The following is a 20,799-nucleotide window of genomic DNA, read 5'->3' on the forward strand; positions in this document are numbered from 1 at the left end:
TTGTGGTCAGATCTCACTAGTGAGGGGTATACCTCTGGTGTGGAGCATTTTGTCCCCATGTCTGTGATGATCAGGTCTAGTATATTATCTCCCCTAGTGGGAGAGATGACTAGTTGTTCCAGTGCATTTGAATTTATGAATTCCAGGAACCTTTGGGCTAGGGTGTTAGGGCTAGAATAATGTACCCAATCTATGTTTGGGTAGTTGAAGTCTCCCAGTATGATGGTATTTTGTGATACATTCATATCCTCCAATGTCTTCAGGAAGGCTGAGTGGAGTTCTTGAGATTGGGAGGGTGGTCTGTAACATGCTACCAGTTGTATAGCAGTTTTGCCTATGGTTAGTTGCACCTGTATGGTCTCTGATGCTTCATGTGTTGCTACTAACCTGGAGGTGTGGGTGTCCTTGATGAATATGGACACTCGCCCTCCCTTTGTGGTTCGGCCCGGGTTTTGGGGCCGAAAAGCATGATACGAGGTATAGCCTGGTAGTGCTGAGGTGCTCTCAGGAGCCTTGAACCAGGTTTCAGTTACTGCACAAACGTTGATGTTCTCCATACTGAGGAGTGCATCGAGTGCCTGCATCTTGAGATTTAGACTTCTGGCGTTGAGCAGCAATACCCTTAATTTTTTTTTCATTTTTGTTTTCTAAGGAGGTGGGTTTGTCTTTTGAACCTTGCCTAAAAAGGCACTATGGGGGTGGCAAGAGCCTTGACCAATATCCGGAAGCCCACTACACCTTTCTAAACATACTGGAAAATATTAAGATAGAACCAAACACCCTAATACTGGGTGATTTTAACTACCCTGCCATTAACTGGGAAAACTACTCATGTCCCAACACCTTTGCGCAACGGTTCTTGGAATTCATAAATTCCAATGCCCTGGATCAACTAATCCATAGTCCCACCAGGGGCTCCAATATCCAAGACCTGGTCATTACCAACATGGGAAATCAATGCTCCATACCTATGGTCACCCCCTCATTAGTCAGGTCTGACCATAAGCTAATCACCCTTAACATCCACATCCAACCCCCACCCCCCAGTAAAGAAACCATCATAAAAAACTTCTCCAAAGCCAACTTCATGCTACTCAAGTCAGAAGTGACAAACTTCATAACACCCATGCAGACGGGAACTGAAAGTTCAACTGCTGAATCCTACACTAAGGCACTGTACGAGCACATCCACTCATGCATGAATCGTGCCATCCCAAATAGAACCAAAATGCTCTCATCCAAAAAGGAAGCCAATCTGGTGGTCCCCTGCCATAAACAAACTTTACAACAAAAGGAAGAAACTTTGCAGAAAAGAGGAAAATCCCAGGATGCAAAAACTCCTTACTAGCCTCAGTAAGAAACTGAGATGCCTCATAAAATCCTCCAAAGCTGGTTACGAAAATAAAATTGCCAAAGATTCCAAAGACAACCACAAAGCATTCTATAACTATGTCAAGAATCTAAATGGCAATGCTCAGATCTGCTCTGAGCTAAAACAGAATGGCATTAAATATACTGATCCAAAGGATATTGCCAATATCCTGGCAGATCGATTCAGTGCCAACTTCACCCCTCTCACCCCTAAATGGCCCATCTCAATACCGGAAGATTGCCAAATTCCAGTAATAACGGCCACACAGGTACAAAGCACTCTCTAAAGCCAAGAATACAGCATCCATGGGACCAGATGACATCCGGGCTGTGTACTGCATGAACTACAATATGAACTGGCACCTCACCTAAGTGTCATGTTTAATCATAGCCTCACCTCAGGTTTCGTGCCCACTGAGTGGCGCAGAGCTACAGTTATCCCAATCCACAAGGGGGGATCCACCTTGGATCCCGGAAACTACCGTCCCATCAGTCTGACAAGCCTTATCTGCAAGGCCATGGAGCGTATTATCATGGAACTTATAAACAAAGACATTGGCAACATTCAAACACTGGACCCCACCCAGTTTGGGTTTGTGAAGGGCCGATCTTGTCTCCTGAACCTGATTGACTTCTTTGAATCAGTCTCCAGAGCCATGGACAAGGGTAAGGTGGTCCACACAGCCTATCTAGACCTTGCCAAGGACTTTGATACCATCCCCCACTCTGGAATCATAGATAAACTTACTAAGTTGGGCATTAATCCCTATGTCACCCAATGGGTTGCTAAATGGCTTACTGATAGAACCCACACTGTAAAAGTAGCCGACTCCAAATCCAGCTCCAGACAAGTGACAAGTGGAGTACCTCAGGGTTCAGTCCTGGAGCCGCTCTTGTTTGGCATCTACTTCTCTGAAGTACAGGTCAACACTAAGGGACTCTGGCTAACAAAGTTTGCAGATGACTGCAAACTGGGAGCCATTATTGAATCCCCAAATGATGTGGCTACTCTACAAAAGGGCCTTACAGAAACAGATGATTGGTGCCAGAGCCATGGGCTCAAGCTCAATGCCAAGAAATGTATTGTTATCCCCTTTGGGAAAACATGTATCCATGAATTACCATATAGGTGGCAGTACACTAAACACAGAAAGTGTGATAAGAGACTTAGGGACACAGGTGGACAGTGGTCTCACCTTCGATAACCACATCGCCACAACAGTCAGGAAATCCTTCTATGTGGCACACCTCATCACGAAGGGCTTTTCATCCAGAAAAAAGGAGGTCATTGTCCCACTGTACTCATCCCTCATTAGACCCATTATAGAATACAATGCCCCATTTGGTATGTACCTCTCAAGACATCTGCAACAACTGGAAAGGCCTCAGAAATACCTCACTAAAAGAATCACAGGCCTAAAGCAGATGCCCTACGCTGACCGCCTTTAAAAACTCCAGCTATACTCTGTCGCATATCGTCTACTCAGAGGCGATCTCTGCTTAACATACAAGGCCATGTCAAACCCAGAGCTGTTGGACATGCTACACTTAAAGAAATCCTAATCCCTCAGAGCTACACATTCCAGGGATCTAAACCTTGTCATCACAATAAACAAAACATGCTGGAGGGATAGGTTCCTGACCCAGAGACTCCCCAGACTCTGGAATAGATTGCCCATACATGCCAAGCAGAGTGCCTCTTTGGACCTCTTCAAGAGGAACCTTGACGATTGGATGGGAGAAAGGAAATTCACCCCAGGGATCACGTCAGTCGCCCTGCTAGACAGGGGTCCAGGAAAGTAAATAATGTGGGAAGAAATAGCCAGGGAATTGTTATGGCTAGGCTTGTATAGGCCCTAGGGCTGATAGCCTAGTACCAACCTATGATCCTATGAACCTATGAATCCAGTGGTGACAGGTGCAAGCTGTCCCTTGCGAAGCAGCGTGGCTTGTCCAACATGTCATCCCAGGCAGACAGACATTGGATCCCCTTAGAATGACACCAGTACTTGAGCCAATTATTAAAGCTGATCATCTTGTCTTTGTATTGTGACATCATTCTTGGTGAGGGCAAGATGCTGCTCAGGGTCAGGGTCATACCAGCCTGGGCTACATAATCAGAGAGCTCCTCTATGTCTCTTTTCATGTAGTCCAGTGAGGTACGTCTCAGGTCATTCACGCCAGCATGGACAATGACGGAGTCATATTTGTACTTGCTTTGGAGTGACCTGAGTGCGTGTGTTATGTGGCGGTTCCTAGCTCCCGATAGGCAGCTCACAGTCACCCTCTCCTTGTTCAGCCTGGTAAGCGGGACATCAGTGTGTCTGACTATAGAGTCACCTATTACTAGTGTATCGGGCATGGTGTTTGGCCTTAAGGGCTGTGATTGGTTGACACACTGATTTATTGAAGTATGTGTTGCATGTGTTTTGTTTTGAGGTGGTGGATTTTTGGATGTCTGCTTTGGGAGCCTCTGTTGTTTTGGTAAGTTTTTTATTAGAGCCTCCGAGTATGTCTTTGTGTTTTTATGTGTTTGGTTTGCAGTTGTGGTAGGTCTATGTGGGACTGAGTTTGCTGTGTGTGTGGTTACCATCTCCTCCTGTCTGGTCATGCCAGCCCTGAATTGAGAGAGTTCAGCCTCCAGTTTATATATATATGCGTGTGTGTGTGTGTGTCTGTGTGTGTGTGTGTGTGTGTGTGTGTGTGTGTGTGTGTCTGTGTGTGTGTCTGTGTGTGTGTCTGTGTGTGTGTACTTAATATTGTGTAATGCATGACAAAGAATTACCTGTGATTTCCGCATGTTGAATAGACTCAGTGTTATATGATCTATTTCTCAAAAAGGGAGGATATAGATCAGAATGCAAGTGAAGTGTGCTGTGTCTTTAAGAAGCATGTCAAGGCTTTATGTGCACATATAAATTCCAGACACGTGCACTCCCTACTGCCATTTTGTAAGAGCAGCCAGAGTGAGAGGATGCATGATCACAGTTGTTAGTTTGTATACAAGTTACATAAGTTAAAGTCAGTAAACTTCTATAGTGATGTGTTTGTATAAAATAAAGCTGCTTGAACAGAACCCATGAAGACTCTTCTATTGTGTCCAAAGTAGGAGAGAGACACACTCCATTAATTGCCAGGTCATGTGTATCATTAAGGGAATCACCGTGAATGTGTGTTTTGGCAACCCAGGTGGTTACCACGACTCACATTTCTGGGACAACTCACAACTCTTATCAGATGTTTTCTTGGGGGGTTATTGCAGACAGTCTTTTACTCAGGGATGTAGGTTATGCAATGGAACTGTGGCTGATGACTCTCATCAGAAATACACACACACCAAATTAAGAGCGTTATAATGAGGCACATGCCCAAACAATAAATATCACAGAGCATGTGTTTGGGCTGTTGAAGTCACAGCTCTGGAGCCTAGATATAGCTGGGGGAGTCCTACAGTATAATCCCTGTATGTGTGCTGAAATTGTCATCATCTGTGCCATGCTCCACAATATTATCCTGAGAACACCTTTAGCAGGAACAGCAAGGGGAAGGTCCACACATCCCACCACCACCACTGATAAGGTCACCACAACTACATGCAGGTGAGGAGTCAGAGGGGGAACCACCAGCCCCTGTGGGTATAGGCGGAACTAGGCATGCACAATATATCCCTGCACTGGCCAAGAGGCAATGAATAGCATACATACTCACCACCCAAGGAGCTAAAACCTTCATCCTGCACATATACCAGCAGTAGCATTGATGTCAGGCACAACCTTTACTTACCCTTGTAATGGCTGTGTACTGCTAGCATCAGACAGAGTCAGCTCCAGGTTAAAACTCTTGTAACTGCTAGACTTCCAAGGTAAGTGTTGAACCTGGAATAGAAAAATAAATGTCTAAGTACATGAATGAATGGCATCTCCTTGCATACTGTTACTTGGTTTGTTTTTAATTTCTCCAAGTCTTCTGGGTTTCTAATACCATGACGGGAATGGGCCCCATTCCAAAGTCAAAGTGCAATTAAAGTTCATTAAATTAGTATTGTTTCACTCTTTGATGTCAGATATTACTTAATAATGTAAGTAAGTAGATGGCTTGTGATGGAAGGTTGTTGTGTTTGTACTATATCACACTCGCACACAAACCAATGTTCGGGCAAAAACAAGGAATAACAATCTAGTACTGTATTGTTTACTATGGAAATAACAGGATGACTGCACAATTAGTAGTGCAAAACTTCTGAAACACACTTTTGCTTTGGTAACACACAAATGGTACTTGCCCCACCCCCAAAAAATATGACAGTTTTCAAAATCCAAGGAATACCACATAAATCACTTAAGTGCTTTCCACACAATTATCACAGAATGTGTACATATATAAAGCAGAAAAGTCAATTGTATGCCACTGCTAGTTACCTCTCACTATACCCAGCACATCAATGGAAGTGTCTGTAGGCCATCTTAGAAGCATAATACTTCTATGTCATTGACAATATAGTACTATACATTTCCATGAATTAAGACAAGAAGACTGTAGTATAACCTGTTTTAACTAACACGTGTGATGACAGTTAATAAGACTGTCTATCTGTGAAGGCAATGCATGCAAAAATAATTTTGCCTATGCCAAGAGTGAAATATAATAACTGCATACAGATAACATTTTTCAATTTCTAATGCATGTATATAAAATATTTTCTTTGTAACCTGTAAACATCTCTAGGATATACTTGAAAAATATAATAATATCTTAGCAACATCATAAGGTTTCTGTGCAGATAAATCAAAAGGAATATCAGTCCTATGTGTTCTCCATATACACAGATCCCCAGCTACACTGTTAGATTCCTATGGTGTAGATTCAGGTGTCTAAGCATGGTGAAGATGCAAATGAGGTGTGAACTCATTAGAATTGCTGAATCCCAAACTTATGACTTTGTGTAGCAAATGTAAACATAGTGTAGGTACTGCCTCAGTGTTTGTTGCTAATGGATTGCAACTGTGAATGATTGGTGGAATGGAGAAGGAATACACAACAATCCAGGCACCATACCTGCAGTGGATGTGTCAGCCAGGTTATACTTAACAAAGTGTAGAAATAACTGGATCAACATTTTAAATATAAGTAAGCAGCACATATTTCTCAGTTTCTGTTCACTAATATCCAAACTTCCCTGCCTTTGCTGAAAACTGTATATTATTACCATTAAATATTATCATACATTTTAAGGACAAAGTTACAAAATGCCTTACAGACTGCATGCCTGACATTGCTGTTAAGATAAGAGAATAATGAACATTATACAAAAAGAAGACAGAGCTGCATTGGTGCAAACAATAGTCATACATGGCTGTGTGATCACTCGTTGCACTAAAATTGTAATTAACACATGTACAAACAGCTGACAGTATATAAGTGTCATATGTCTTATTAATACTGTTAATGATTTGGGACTTGCTTATATGCACAATTATTTCATTCTTGCTGTAAAGCTGTTTTTGTAGTAAAGAGGGATAAGACACCCTTACTGTGTTTTGTAGGTTCATTGATGTGACAGCTTAAATCTAGAATTTGGTAAAATTTATTAATGTGTACTAACATTTTGTAACAACTTTTGTAATGTTTTTTTTTATTTACTTTAATTTGTTTTAACATCATTATTTGCATGGCATGCTGCTTAGTGCAAACAGAGGGAAATGGAAAAATCCAATAAATATCCTGTAATGTACTAATAAGATAAAGGCCATATAAAGTACACCTGTGTGTCATGTGTGAATAGTACACCTGCTAAACATGATGAATCACACAGTATATAGTGTCTCTAAATCACAGTTCAAGTTCCACATTTGTCTTTTAAGGATAAAACCTAGAAAGAATTGTTCACAAGGATGAAACAAGGTGAGCTATGTTTGTCATGTTTGCTTGTCGTTTAACTTTGCACAAACATGGACTAATGGCCCACACAGAAAGCAGGCAGAACACCTGCAGACAGGAAGCAGACATTCTCAGTTTCAAAAAGGATACATTGTTGGATATTTTGCTTTATACTATGCAAACAAGCTAAGCAGTGTTGCCTGCTGGTTAGCAGCTTTCCCCAATACCTGCAAGACTAGAACACCTGCAGACAGGAAGCAGACAGTAGACAATTTCAAAACAGATACATTGCATCCTCTATGGTTTGCCACCACACAAACATGCTAAGCGGTATTGCACAACAGTCAACACACATACTTAATAATGAATATGAAAATTTAGAGGCATTTTTTATCTGTTCCTGTGGCAGCAGGTGTAAGTGAAGGGCTGCAATACAGGTGAGACTGGGTTCTAATCCAGAAAAGTTCAAAGTTTTATTCCTGTTGTTCCAGTTTACTTTATATTACAATTAACATGGAAACAATAATTAAACATATAAATAACTATCTACAGCAGGTGCAGTGACCATACACAGGATATCAGATATATATTAAATGTGTTACTGTTGGTATCAGCAGAATTATGGTTCTACAATTGAATATTTACTTTCTGAACTGTCATGCCACACACATACATGTTTAAGCACTCAACTCTTTAATGTATATGTACAAGTAATGTGCAGGTATGACAAAATGAGCACTGTGCATAGTAATGACTGTAAAAAAACACCCTTAGACTTCAATCTTCCCTGTGGCAACTGGTATAAGTTAGTGCTCACAGTACAAGTGAGCCAGGATTCTAATCAAGCACATTCCCAATTTTATTAACGCTTGTACACTGGATTTTAAAAAAAAGTAAATAAAAATATTTAAACATAATTATAAATAACAAGTATGTATAGTAGTGGATCTTGTATGTATTATATGTGTGATAGAGGGTATATTGAATATTCTTTTCTTGTAATTCTAACTGTCTTCCCTGGCCTTGGATGGCCTTCAGACATGAATGATAGTCAAACACACATGAATGTATAAATCAGGATCTTGTCGGGTCACCCACATACATGGTTAACCACTCACTCTGTTATGTGTTGTTCTTGTATATAATTAATGAGCATGTCCAACAAGTACTTCTTGTGTGACAAGAATGAAAAATCACCTATGTGGAAAAATATGTTTTTTCTCTAATGCATAGGTTTGAATCCCACATTCTACACATTAATTTTATCAGTGTATCAAGTCATACAAAAAAGTGTCAGATCATAACATTTATGCCCCATACATGCCTGCAAAGTTGTTTCACCTAACAGTTACAGTAGCAACCAGACCACAAGCTAATGCCAACTGTCAGATTAACCTTTCCATTTAAAAAAAAAATGCTTTCCACTCTGTCTGACACTGTTGCTCTTTGCTTAATGTTGCACAAACAGTAGTCATTGTTATTCAGGTTTGTGCACTAGCAGTAAACATGATAACAGGAATTTGCGGGAGAGCACTATTATCTGTTGCTGTTTGTCCTGATCAGACATGTCTGGAGGTAGAATGGAAAGTGCCCAATTTTGGACACAAAGGTTGGATGTTGAGGGCTCCAAAATCTTTATTGGGCTCCTTGTAAAGTGCCACAACCAAAGGCTCTTGCAGGGGGATTATACCATCTCCAAGTCTGAGGCATGGAAAGTCTGGCCAAGGCCATCTTCAGTGCAACTGGCATTCCACGCACTGGAAAACAGTGCATGCACCATTTTAATGACCTCAAAAGGTGGAAGCAAGATACACTCAACCAGTGCCTGGCTGAGTTTTGAACTCCTGACATCCCCTAGTTGTCTAAGTATACCGATAAAGAGAACTACAACTAGATAGGCAACTGTATATCTGCAAGACTGATATGCTTAATGCTCTTCTTTCATTCTCTTCTTTTTATTTCACAGCCAACCAGGAGATATTGATGAACAGGGAAGCCTATGCTGTGCATTTAGAAAGACTGAGAGAAGCAAGGGGTATGTATGCAGCACAACATAACTATTATTTTATCTTACTTATTGCTGTTCTATACAGTACTAGTAAAATAAGAATGCATATCCTAACTGTAAACTCAAGCATGCATGCTTCAGTTTGTAGCACAAGACAACTGTAGGAGCCAAGTCTAATACTTTAGTCAGATGTTGTGGGTTCAAATACTACAAGTAACAAATATATAGTGAAATCATTTAAGAATATTACAAAATAATTTCAACAGAAGTAGCATAAATGCCCTATTATTAACTTAATCTGTATAATTTGACCAAGCATATGTGCAGTATATGCACATTACAAGGATTACGTTAAGCAATTATCAGTTATAGTTTTTAGTTGTTAAGAAGTATATGTAATTATAAACATATAAACAAATACTTTATTATTGTGATAATGCATTGTTTGTCACATATGATGGTAATTATCTCTCTTTTTTCTCTTATCCCAATCCATATATCTCTCTTTTTATTTTATATGTGGTCAAAAGGTTTCCTTGTCATCCATTTCTGACAACTCACAAAATGCTTTACAGTAGAGTGAGGTAGGCCAACCCCCCCCCCCAGTGGTTCAGCCTCTTCCAGCTCCACCAGGTTCTGCACCCACACCCAGCACATCTGTGACCCAACCTGGCAGTACTTCCTCTGCTGCCCCTGCACTACCTGGGCCTTTCACATCAGGTAGTTGCTGTACCGTCTGGGAGTAGTGGCAGAGGTGGAGATTTTGTCACCCACCAGGAATTCCCAGGCTTGGTACGTAGGATCATGCACAGCACCATTGGTGCATGTCTATTCCAGATGGAGAGGATGCTCTATTTTATGGTCTGTAGGAAAAGATGTCAAAAACTCCAACAGCCAGTGGAGTAAGGGAACAGTGATGACAGTTCTGCAGGTGAGGACAAGATTCTCACTGCCCCCATGTTTGACAGGCAGGGGCATCTGATGTCTCCTCCCTATCCTCAGTCATGGTGTCCCCCAACTTATGTCCCTCTCTATTCCTGTGCCTTGTCTTGTTTGTCCTGTTTGTCTGCATCTGCTACCTTACCTATCCCACTTACCTGATACATTAATACCTACTTCCCTTACCCAACATTCCTGCCTTAATGAAGTAAAAAATAAAAAATGGCCACCTGTCCCACAAAATTGTCCCATACATAGCTCTCAACTTCGCACAGGTGTCTTTTCAACACACTTGATTAATCAAGTTTAATTGGCTATACAACATGATTGCTCTGTTGTCATCCCTCTTTTTGAGGTAATGGTGCAAATTCAGCTAATGTTCTATACATATTTTCATTTTACACTGTTGAAGAAGTGGATAGCTGTGGTTCTTTCCTATCTCTCTCCTGCACATTCCTATATTGCTTTCCCTTTGTTCTCCCCCTGCTTGCACCCCATTTCACCACTTTCCTATCTACCTCATTTCAACACCTTTAATCTGTTCAAAAAATAGAATCACATACAACACACATAACTGAAAACAACCCAATGCAGCCCTTCACATTCTGTCCTCTGTGTTTGCGTGGAGTTTGCCATTGCACACCAATGTAGACTGACAGTGAATGGCTCTTCAATTGTACAGTTAGCTCCATGCAATGCTGCTTAAACATGCTGTGCTAAGGTAACACACAGTGAAAGTAGAATAAAACACTGTTTCATTCCATTATAAATACATATTTAAAACTATTAGATACACCTGGATTCAAACCCTGTATCATCTGGGCTCAAAAAGAAATCTCTCAATGCATTCACACCTGCTGCCACACAGTCAGCTAAGCAGCAGGTGAGTTTCTTACACGCAGTACTATCCACAGTGCTGACTGCCACTCCTCTCCACTATTGTGTTTGCATAGAGGTAAGCAAACCAATACAACTGTCATAATATTATCAATAAAGCAGAGGCTCATGTTTGCTCAATTAAGTGCAAATGGGAAAAGCAGTATAAACGTGTATTTCACATGTGTAAACACTTTTGTAAACCTGCTGCTTGGCGGTGTGCTATGTAAAGTGCATTTATGTTTATTGTCCATTTAGTCTTCATCCTATGAAAGTTGTTTATTGTCCATTTAATCTTCATCCTATGAAAGCACATGTAAAAACACATCCAAAGGGAAGGAACTTTTTAAGGAAAGGAAACATATGTACACTGTAGCCATGTGTTACCTGCACCCATGCACTTGAAACTTAATCTCTCACTACTTCTTCACAGATATATCAACTACACTACATAAATAAATAACAAAATGTTTTCTTGTATACCATGTATATCTTTATACTGACAATACATATTCAGAGTTTTCACTACTTGTAGTAATGCATTCAGCTTTCTGCATATAGTTTCTAAAGCTGTCTGTTAAACTATACCTGCAAACGGGAAACACAACAGCAAAAACTACACTTTGCACACACAACAATCTGGTAGCCTGCAGAACTTTAATATTTTGACAGTCGTATATGTCTACCCATCCATTTCATACAGGCCCCCCAACATCTTTTCTCAACCATCCAATGATGATGTCATCCACTATAAATTGTCCTGCAGCATTATAAAAGTCAGACTTGTGCCATGGCACTTTTGTTAAGTACTGAGTTCTCTAGCTGATATACCTAGTTAGGTAGGGGTTCTAATCCCACTGCAGTCAACTGTGTGTGTGTGTGTGTGTGTGTGTGTGTGTGTGTGTGTGTGTGTGTGTGTGTGTGTGTGTGCCTGTCTATTCAGAAGAGCATGACTCAGTTATTAGTACAATCCCATCGAGTGCCAATATTTTGACAGTTGTACATGCCTACACATCCATTTCATACAGGCCTCCGAACATCTTCTCTCAAACATCCAATGATGATGTCATCCATTATAAATTATTCTGCAGCAGTATAGAAGTCAGACTTGTGTTGTGGTGCTTGCATTAAGTACTGAGTTCTCTAGTTGGTGTACCTAGCTAGGCAGGCGTTCTAATCTCACTGCAGTCAACTGGTGTATGTGCATGTGTTTGTCTAGTCAGAAGAGAATAACTGTGTATCCTTTGGTCATCAGTACAATTAGATAGAGTACCAATACTTTGACAGCTGTACATGCTTGCACATCCATTTAATGGAGGCCTACCAACATCAACTGTCACACATCCAGTGGTGATGTCAACCACTATAAATTGTCTTGCAGCATAGTAAAATCAGTCTTGTGCCATGGTGCTTGCGTTGTGTGTGTGTTCACTTGGCTGACGTTCGAAAGAGCATTTACACCAGCATGTGAGACACTCCCATTACCATCTTAATCTCACCAGACACTGTTGATGTCATCATCTATGAAATATTTTCGGACACTATAAAAGCCAGACTTGTTTTGTTGTGCTTGCATTATGTACTGTGCTTTGTAAATAGTTAAGTAGGGGGGGTTTATTTTCACTGCGGTCAATTGGTATGCATGCCATCAGCTATAAAGTGTTGTTGGGCACTACAAAAGGCAGACTAGTGTTTTGTGCTTGGCTTGCATTAAGTACTGTGCATTGTAAATAGTTAGGTAGGGGTTTTATACTCACTGCAGTAAATTGTTTGTGTGTGTGTGTGTGTGTGTGTGTGTGTGTGTGTGTGTGTGTGTGTGTGTGTGTGTGTGTGTGTGTGTGTGTGTGTGTGTGTGTGTGTGTGTGCGTGTGTGCATGTGTGCATGTGTGTGTTTGTGTGTGTATGTGTGTGTTCACTTGGTTGACCTTCAAGAGAGTATTTCACACCAGCATACGAGACACTGCTTTTACCATCTTCATCTCACTAGATACTGCTGATGTCATCATCTATAAAGTGTTGGCAGACACTACAAAAGCCACACTTGTGCTGTAGCACTTGAGTTGAGTACTGTACTTTGTAAATAGTTAGGTAGGGGTTCTATTCTCACTGCAATCAATTTGTGTTTGTTTGTTCACTTGATTGACATTCAAGAGAGCATTTTACACCAGCATGTGAGACACTTTTATTACCATCTTCATCTCGCCAGACACTGCTGATGTCATAAGCTATAAAGTGTTGTTGGACACTACAAATGTCAGACTTGTACTGTGATGCTTGTGTTAAGTACTCTGCTTTGTAAATAGTTAGGCAGGGGTTTTATTAACACTACAGTCAATTGGTATGTCTGTGTGTGTATTTACTTGGTTGACATTCGAGACACCATTTTACACCAGCATGTGACTCATTGCTATTACCATCTTCTTCTCACCAGACACTGCTGATGTCATCAGTTATAAAGTGTTGTTGTCAACCTGTATAACATGCACTCTGACAGTATGCAAGACAAACTTCGGTTGTAGCAGTACCATTAACTAATGTGTTTGAAGCTACTTTACCTACACATGTGGGGTTCCAATCTGACAGCAGTCAACTTGAGTCTCTTTGCATACAAATAACACATTTGAGACAATTTTCCACAGGAATGTGACTCCACTTCTCTGTCTTACACCCCTCCTAACATATTCTCCTCAGCATACAATGATGATAACATACTCCATAAAGTGCATGACTGTGTTACAGTCATTCATCTTCTATACATACACAGGTGTAATGTTAAAATCAGGCCAAATCTACTGCGGTGTGTGTGTGTGTGTGTGTGTGTGTGTGTGTGTGTGTGTGTGTGTGTGTGTGTGTGTGTGTGTGTTTGGTGGTACATTACGGTCACTGTATGAACTTTGTAATCACACTTCATTTCATTACCACTTAGGGGAACCTTTCATGTAAATTCATGCACCCAACATCCTCCTTTTCCCTCTAGCCACATGACATCCTTCCTACAGAGGAGTGGAGGATATTCTCATTTCAATTATGCATACACACATCATGCAGCAGAGTCCTTATATGAGCCTTTTCAAGCCATTGCCAGACCACTACATGTGTGATTGGTAATTCTGTCATGGTGTGGTGCACATGTCTCATATTGACAGAGGCAGTATGTAATGCAATCAAATGAATATACACATATGCACAACAGTCTTATTATCTTCCATAATGTATATATAGGGAGTTTATTTTCAATGGTATAATAATGACTAGGATTTTATATGATGTTGGCCATTACACTAACAATGTCCTTTGAACCCATGAACAGTTGACATGTTAATGTTGCTGTCATTGACATGTGGTACATTGAGGTGTGGATGCACAGGTATGGTTACTAGAAGGTCCTACAATCTATGATGTGAGCTAATGTATTGATGGCCATTGGTACAATTGCAGTACATGCTCCTTATATAACAGCTGTAGTAATATGCTTCCTGAGAACCGTTGACATGGTATGACACACTGTTATGTGTATTATTGGTGTATTAAGACATTTGTTGTTGTAGTGTAACAGATCAACATTCTACATAGTTCACATTCCACAATCACAGTGACACTTTCAGAATGGCACAGGTGTGCATGTGTCTACATACCATCATTAAATGTTCTGTGACAGACATCAATATTAATTCATATTGATTACATGGTCAAATTAGTCTTAGCTCATACATATGCTGTTATACTTTGATATACACAAATGTTAATTGGTGGTGGATCTGTTTGTTTAAATTGAACTCAGTAACAGTTTTCACCATGACAGAATTACCAATCACACATGTAGTGGTCTGGCAATGGCTTGAAAAGGCTCATAGAAGGACTCTGCTACATGATGTGTGTATGCATAATGCAATTGCAACCTTCTGGAATTCATTGTATGTGCAGCTGTGTTGCTACACCCAAGGATTATTGAGGTGGTCATTATTTATTCCAATACATATGAAATGTTAAGTGGAATACACAACTAAGCACAGATCTGTGTATGAATGACAACAGATGTACCCAACTGAAGGTAATAGACAATCTGCTAGCTGACAATTTGTCTCACACATCGCCCCCCATTGCCACTGGCCAACAGCCAAACTATGGTTGCAAATATTAGTCATTTTTTTATTTTCAGGAGACTGGACCCTATAACTGGAGAAACAAGAGGCACTATGGCAGATTAAAACTAATGCGATAAACTGGCCGGGTATCAATGATGCTCTATCCTTAGCCTGTTTCTTGAAGTTAAAAGCATTAAATTGATAAATTAATTGAAATAAATTTTTTACATGTATTTATATAATTTTACATTTTATATGTACATATGTATATAGATGTGGTGGTGGTGCTGCGGTAGTGTTGTCGCCTTACAGTTAGACGTTGCCCGTTCGATTCTCAGTTAGAGTGTCTTCTGTGTGGCGACATGCATGAATGGGCATTCCTTCGTTGAAGGTTGTGCGTTAGGCCTGGCAAGCCAGCACGTAAAAATCTACTGCCAATCATTAGCAGACCGGAGTTCTGCTGTGGCGACCCCTAACCGGGAAAAGCCGAAAGACACAAACAAACAAACAAATATGTACATATGTATATGTTTATTAATATCATTTTTGCCTATACTATTTTGACAAGGGCATGTTTCTTGGGGATTGGTGTGTTATTTGCTGTACATTTCTTTGACAAGGGTATGATTTCTGGGGATTGGTGCATTATTTGCTATACATTTCAGTGTGTTTTTTTATCATGACATGGGTTCTGTGGTTGAATTGTACTCTGATTGTTGAATATTTATGAACTTTATGAATATTTATTATATGGTTTTATTTTATTGGTTCAGTGTTAATTGAGGTGAATCTGTTTGTTTAAATTGAACTCAGTAACAGTTTTCTAATTTCCTTGAAAAAGTCTCTGATTCACCAGAGATGAAAGCGCTTGGAATACTGTTTATACAGTTTGGATTTTTATGTGACCACACCTTTTGTGTGTTTTATTGAATACATTCGTGGATAAACTGTGAGTCTGCTTTTGTATCTGAACCCACTACTGCTGTTTTTGTCATTTGATGTTTCTAATACATGTTATAACCATTTGAGTAATCTCTCTGTGAGGGCTGTATCATGCAAAATGCTGCCACAAGTAGGAGGGGAAAAGATTATGGAGTCCTGGGACCTGAAATGCAATGTATGTACAATTTTAACAGGGTGTACAAATTTGTTTCCAATTCCCTGATTCATCCTTGCTTCTTACAGAGTTGTAACTGATACCTTTACTTGAGCACTGGATTTGACTAATGTTAACTGTTATGCATATACAAATACAGTGCAGATATTATTAATAGGTAATAAAAGTACTCCCATTTTGATCTATTCCCAGCTCTTCACACACTTTATTCTGATCTCTCAGCAATACATTGTACCACTTAACAATAAAATAGCATACATTTAAAGAAACCATGCTATATGCTTAAAACATATATTTATATATTTCACTGAAATACGTTGCTATGGTGACATGCTTATGAGCCTTAGTAAGTAACACCCTGCATCACAGTATTATTCCATGTTACACCTGCTGACAGGACTAATTAACGATAATACAACCCTGTATGCAGAGGTGTCACATTTCCCTTCAAGGGTGCTTTTGTACACTGTAACCCTGATCTGGTCACATCGGTAGAGTATTACAGTTCCATGGGTTCTGTGTGCTACAAGTTACAATTCTGGTGCACAAGGTGGTAAGGCATATTGCATGTGGGTACCATTTTGTGGCTGCTAATGATCTTCTCAAATCTGTTGCATTTATTCAACTGGAATGGCATACTAGTGCCAGTTTTGCCCTTTTTCTTAACCACTGTGTGCCTTTTGTATCATAATAACCTGGCATTACACCAAGGCATGGAAGTGACTTAATATATTGTGGCACACAAACAGACCTTCATTGTCATTTATCTCGTTTTGTTCCATTATCATCAGCAGCTATTTTGTGATGCTGAACATTATGTGATATATGGAAACTGGTAAACTACTGATTAATGTCATTCTAAAGTGACAAGTAGCCCAAAGAATGAGAGCAGTGCCACCCCAGGTGGAACCACCAAAACTCGTGTCATTACTTGTACTTCAGGAGCTGAGGTTAAATGTTCATAAGATCACATGATCATAGGAAGTTACTAGGCTAATGGCCCTAGGGCAGTTACAAGCCCAAGAAAGTTCCATCCTTATTTCCATGATCAGCACCTATTGCCCTGCCCAATTGGTGGAACCCCAGGGTGAATTTATGGTTACCCATCCGATCGTCCAGATTGCGTTTGAAGAGGGCCAATGAAGTGCTCTGTTTGACAGGAAGAAGGAGTCTGTTCCAAAGGTATGGTAACCTTTGGGAGACAAATCTGTCCCTCCAGCAGGTTCTATTAATGTCACTTAACAGTTTAAGGTCTTTAGAGCGAGTAACCCATATACCATTTGACTTGCGGATATGTATAATTTCCAATAAAGCGGAGTCAGAGATTGCCTTATATGCAAGGCAGAGATCACCTCTGAGTAGTCTGTATGAAACGGAATAAAGTGATAGTGACTTCAGATGACCCACATAGGACCGATGCTGAACATTTCCCTGTGAGGAACCTTTGTGGTCTCTCCAATTGCTGCAGGGGTTTGGAAAGGTACATACCAAAAGGGATGTTGTACTTATTAAACTGATGAGGGAAGATTACAGGGAGGTTATAACTTCTTTTTTTCCTGGAGGCAATGCCCTTACTTATGAGATGAGCAACAAAGAATGCCCTTCTTACCACTGTGGAGACATGGTGATCAAAAGTAAGGTCGCTGTCAACCTGTGTGCCCAGGTCTCTTACCACGTAGTGTGTATTTAGGGTGTTGCTATTAATGTGGTACTTAACAGGAACATTGCTCTTACCAAAAGAGATGATAATATATGTTTTGCATTGAGTTTAAAGCCATGACTTTGGCACCAATCGTTTGTTTGTGTAAGCATTTGGAGATTCTATGACACTCCCAGTTTGCAGTCATCAGCAAACGTTGTCAGCCACAGACCTTTAGTCTTTGCTTGTACTTCGGAGAAATAGATTTCAAACAGTAGAGGTTCCAGGACTGACCCCTATGGAACACCACTGGTTACAGGTCTGCTGTTGGAAGTGGTTTCCCCTATTTTGGCTATATGTGTTTTATCAGTGAGCCAGTTAGTGGCCCATCTAAAGATATAAGTGTTGATACCTAGCTGGGAGAGTTTGTCAGTGATGCCTGAGTGGGGGATAGTGTCAAAAGCCTTGGTTAAATCTAGGTAGGTTGTATGCACAGATTTCCCCTCATCCAGGGCCTTGGTGATTTTCTCAAAGAAATTCACCAGGTTTAACAAGCATGTTGTGCATGTTGCAGATGATGCACCCAACATGATAGATGTAGCAGCACATTTCCTGTATAGCAAGGAGTGCACCATGTGATGCAGCCTAGTTACATGGAAGATGTATTTAACTGTACCTTAGTAATGAAGTGAATTATAATTCATCTTCATTGATCACAGCATGGTTGCTAAGACTATTAATGTGTTGAACTGTGCATCTAATATTGTCCCTTACTATATATTCTGTTTGACAGTTCATCATGTTTTTACACTATTTAGGAAAGGGTGAGCAATTATACACAACTGTGTGGTACTTAGCTATTCAGTACACTTTTCCTCACAGTATGCAATGTATTTCTCATCCTCCCACATGTACATTATTGAGGCATATCCTTATTTACCAGGTGTGATTCAAAATGCTGTGCACAATGCTTTGAATTTTTAACTTAGAGAGCATAGATAATGCCTGTGTATCTGTCAGATTTGGAATGTTCATGGGCATGTCTGATGTCAGTTCATAGCATGATAATCTGTTTTGCTGGTGTATATTTTAACTCCTTTGATTATTGAGTTAAGTATATTTTGCATTATAGATTCATAGATATTCCAAGGCTATTGAGCATTATGGTCATTTACACCTTCCTAGTACCCTCCTTCAGGATGCACTCTGTCCAAGAGGGCCATACATGTCGATCCTGGAGTAACATTGAGAAATCCATCAGCGCACTGCTTACTGTGTAGGAGAAGTTTATTCCAGAGCTTAGGAAGGTGTTGTGCAATAAATTCTTCCTTCCATTATTTTATTTATCTGTTGGTGAAGATTTAGGTAATTGGATTTCATGTTGGTGGAACAACTGGACTTAATGGAGATACAGGAGGTCCATGACAACTAGATCTCTAATGGCATGATAAGTGAGATAGAGATCTGCCTTCAAAAGTGGATCAAAAGACCTCAGGCATTTGATTTTTGTTTTGGTTAGGAATCTTTGGAGTCTTTCTAATTGCTTGATATGTTTAGTGAGATACATTCTGAAGGGGGCATAGTACTTGGTCAGATCAGTGCAGAGTATAAGGGAGTGATTACCTCTTTAGACCTTGATGATATTCCTTTGGCAATTAGCCATGCTAAATACAATGATTTCCTGAAAACCATTGTCACATGATGGTCAAAAGACAGGGAGTGAGTTATCAACCCAAGTTCTGCAGTCCCTGACAACATTTTTCATTTGCAGTGGTGTGTTGACTATGCAGTATGATGAAGGGAGAGGGTTCATAGGTTGGTAGTAGGCTATAGGCCCTAGGGCCTATACAAGCCTAGCCATAACAATTCCCTGGCTATTTCTTCCCACAGTGTTTACTTCCCTGGACCCCTGTCTAGCAGGGTGACTGATGTGATCCCCGGAATGAATTTCTTACCTCCTATCCAACCATCAAGGTTCCTTTTGAAGAGGGCCAAAGAGGGGCTCTGCTTGACATGTATGGGCAGTTTATTCCAGAGTCGGGGGAGTCTCTGGATCAGGAACCTATCCCTCCAGCATGTTTTATTAATTGTGATGACAAGGTTTAGATCCCTGGAGCATGTGTCTCTGAGGGATTGGAATTTCTTTAAGTGTAGCATGTCCGACAGCTCTGAGTTTGACATGGCCTTGTATGTTAAGCTGAGATCACCTCTGAGTAGACGATATGCAACAGAGTATAGGTGGAGTTTTTTTAGATGGTCAGCACAGGGCATCTGCTTTAGGCCTGTGATTCTTTTAGTGAGGTATTTCTGTGGCTTTTCCAGTTGTTGCAGATGTCTTGAGAGGTACATACCAAATGGGGCATTGTATTCTATAATGGGTCTAATGAGGGATGAGTACAGTGGAACAATGACCTCCTTTTTTCTGGATAATAAGCCCTTAGTGATGAGGTGTGCCACATAGAAGGATTTCCTGACTGTTGTGGTGATGTGGTTATTGAAGGTGAGACCACTATCCACCTGTGTCCCTAAGTCTCTTTTCACACTTTCAGTGTTTAGTGTACTGCCACCTATGTGGTAATTCATGGGTACATGTTTTTCCCAAAGGGGATAACTATACATTTCTTGGCATGGAGCTTGAGCCCATGGCTCTGGCAGCAAGCATCTGTTTCTGTAAGGCCCTTTTGTAGAATATCCACATTATTTGGGGATTCAATAATGGCTCCCAGTTTGCAGTCATCTGCAAACTTTATTAGCCAGAGTCCCATAGTGTTGGCCTGTACTTCAGAGAAGTAGATGCCAAACAAGAGCAGTCCCAGGACTGAACCCTGAGGTACTCCACTTGTCACTTGTCTGGAGATGGATTTGGTGTCTGCTACTTTTACAGCAT

This window comes from Protopterus annectens, chromosome 2.part0 (assembly GCF_019279795.1).
Source record: "Protopterus annectens isolate FY-2018-M chromosome 2.part0, PAN1.0, whole genome shotgun sequence".
NCBI lineage: Eukaryota > Metazoa > Chordata > Ceratodontiformes > Protopteridae > Protopterus > Protopterus annectens.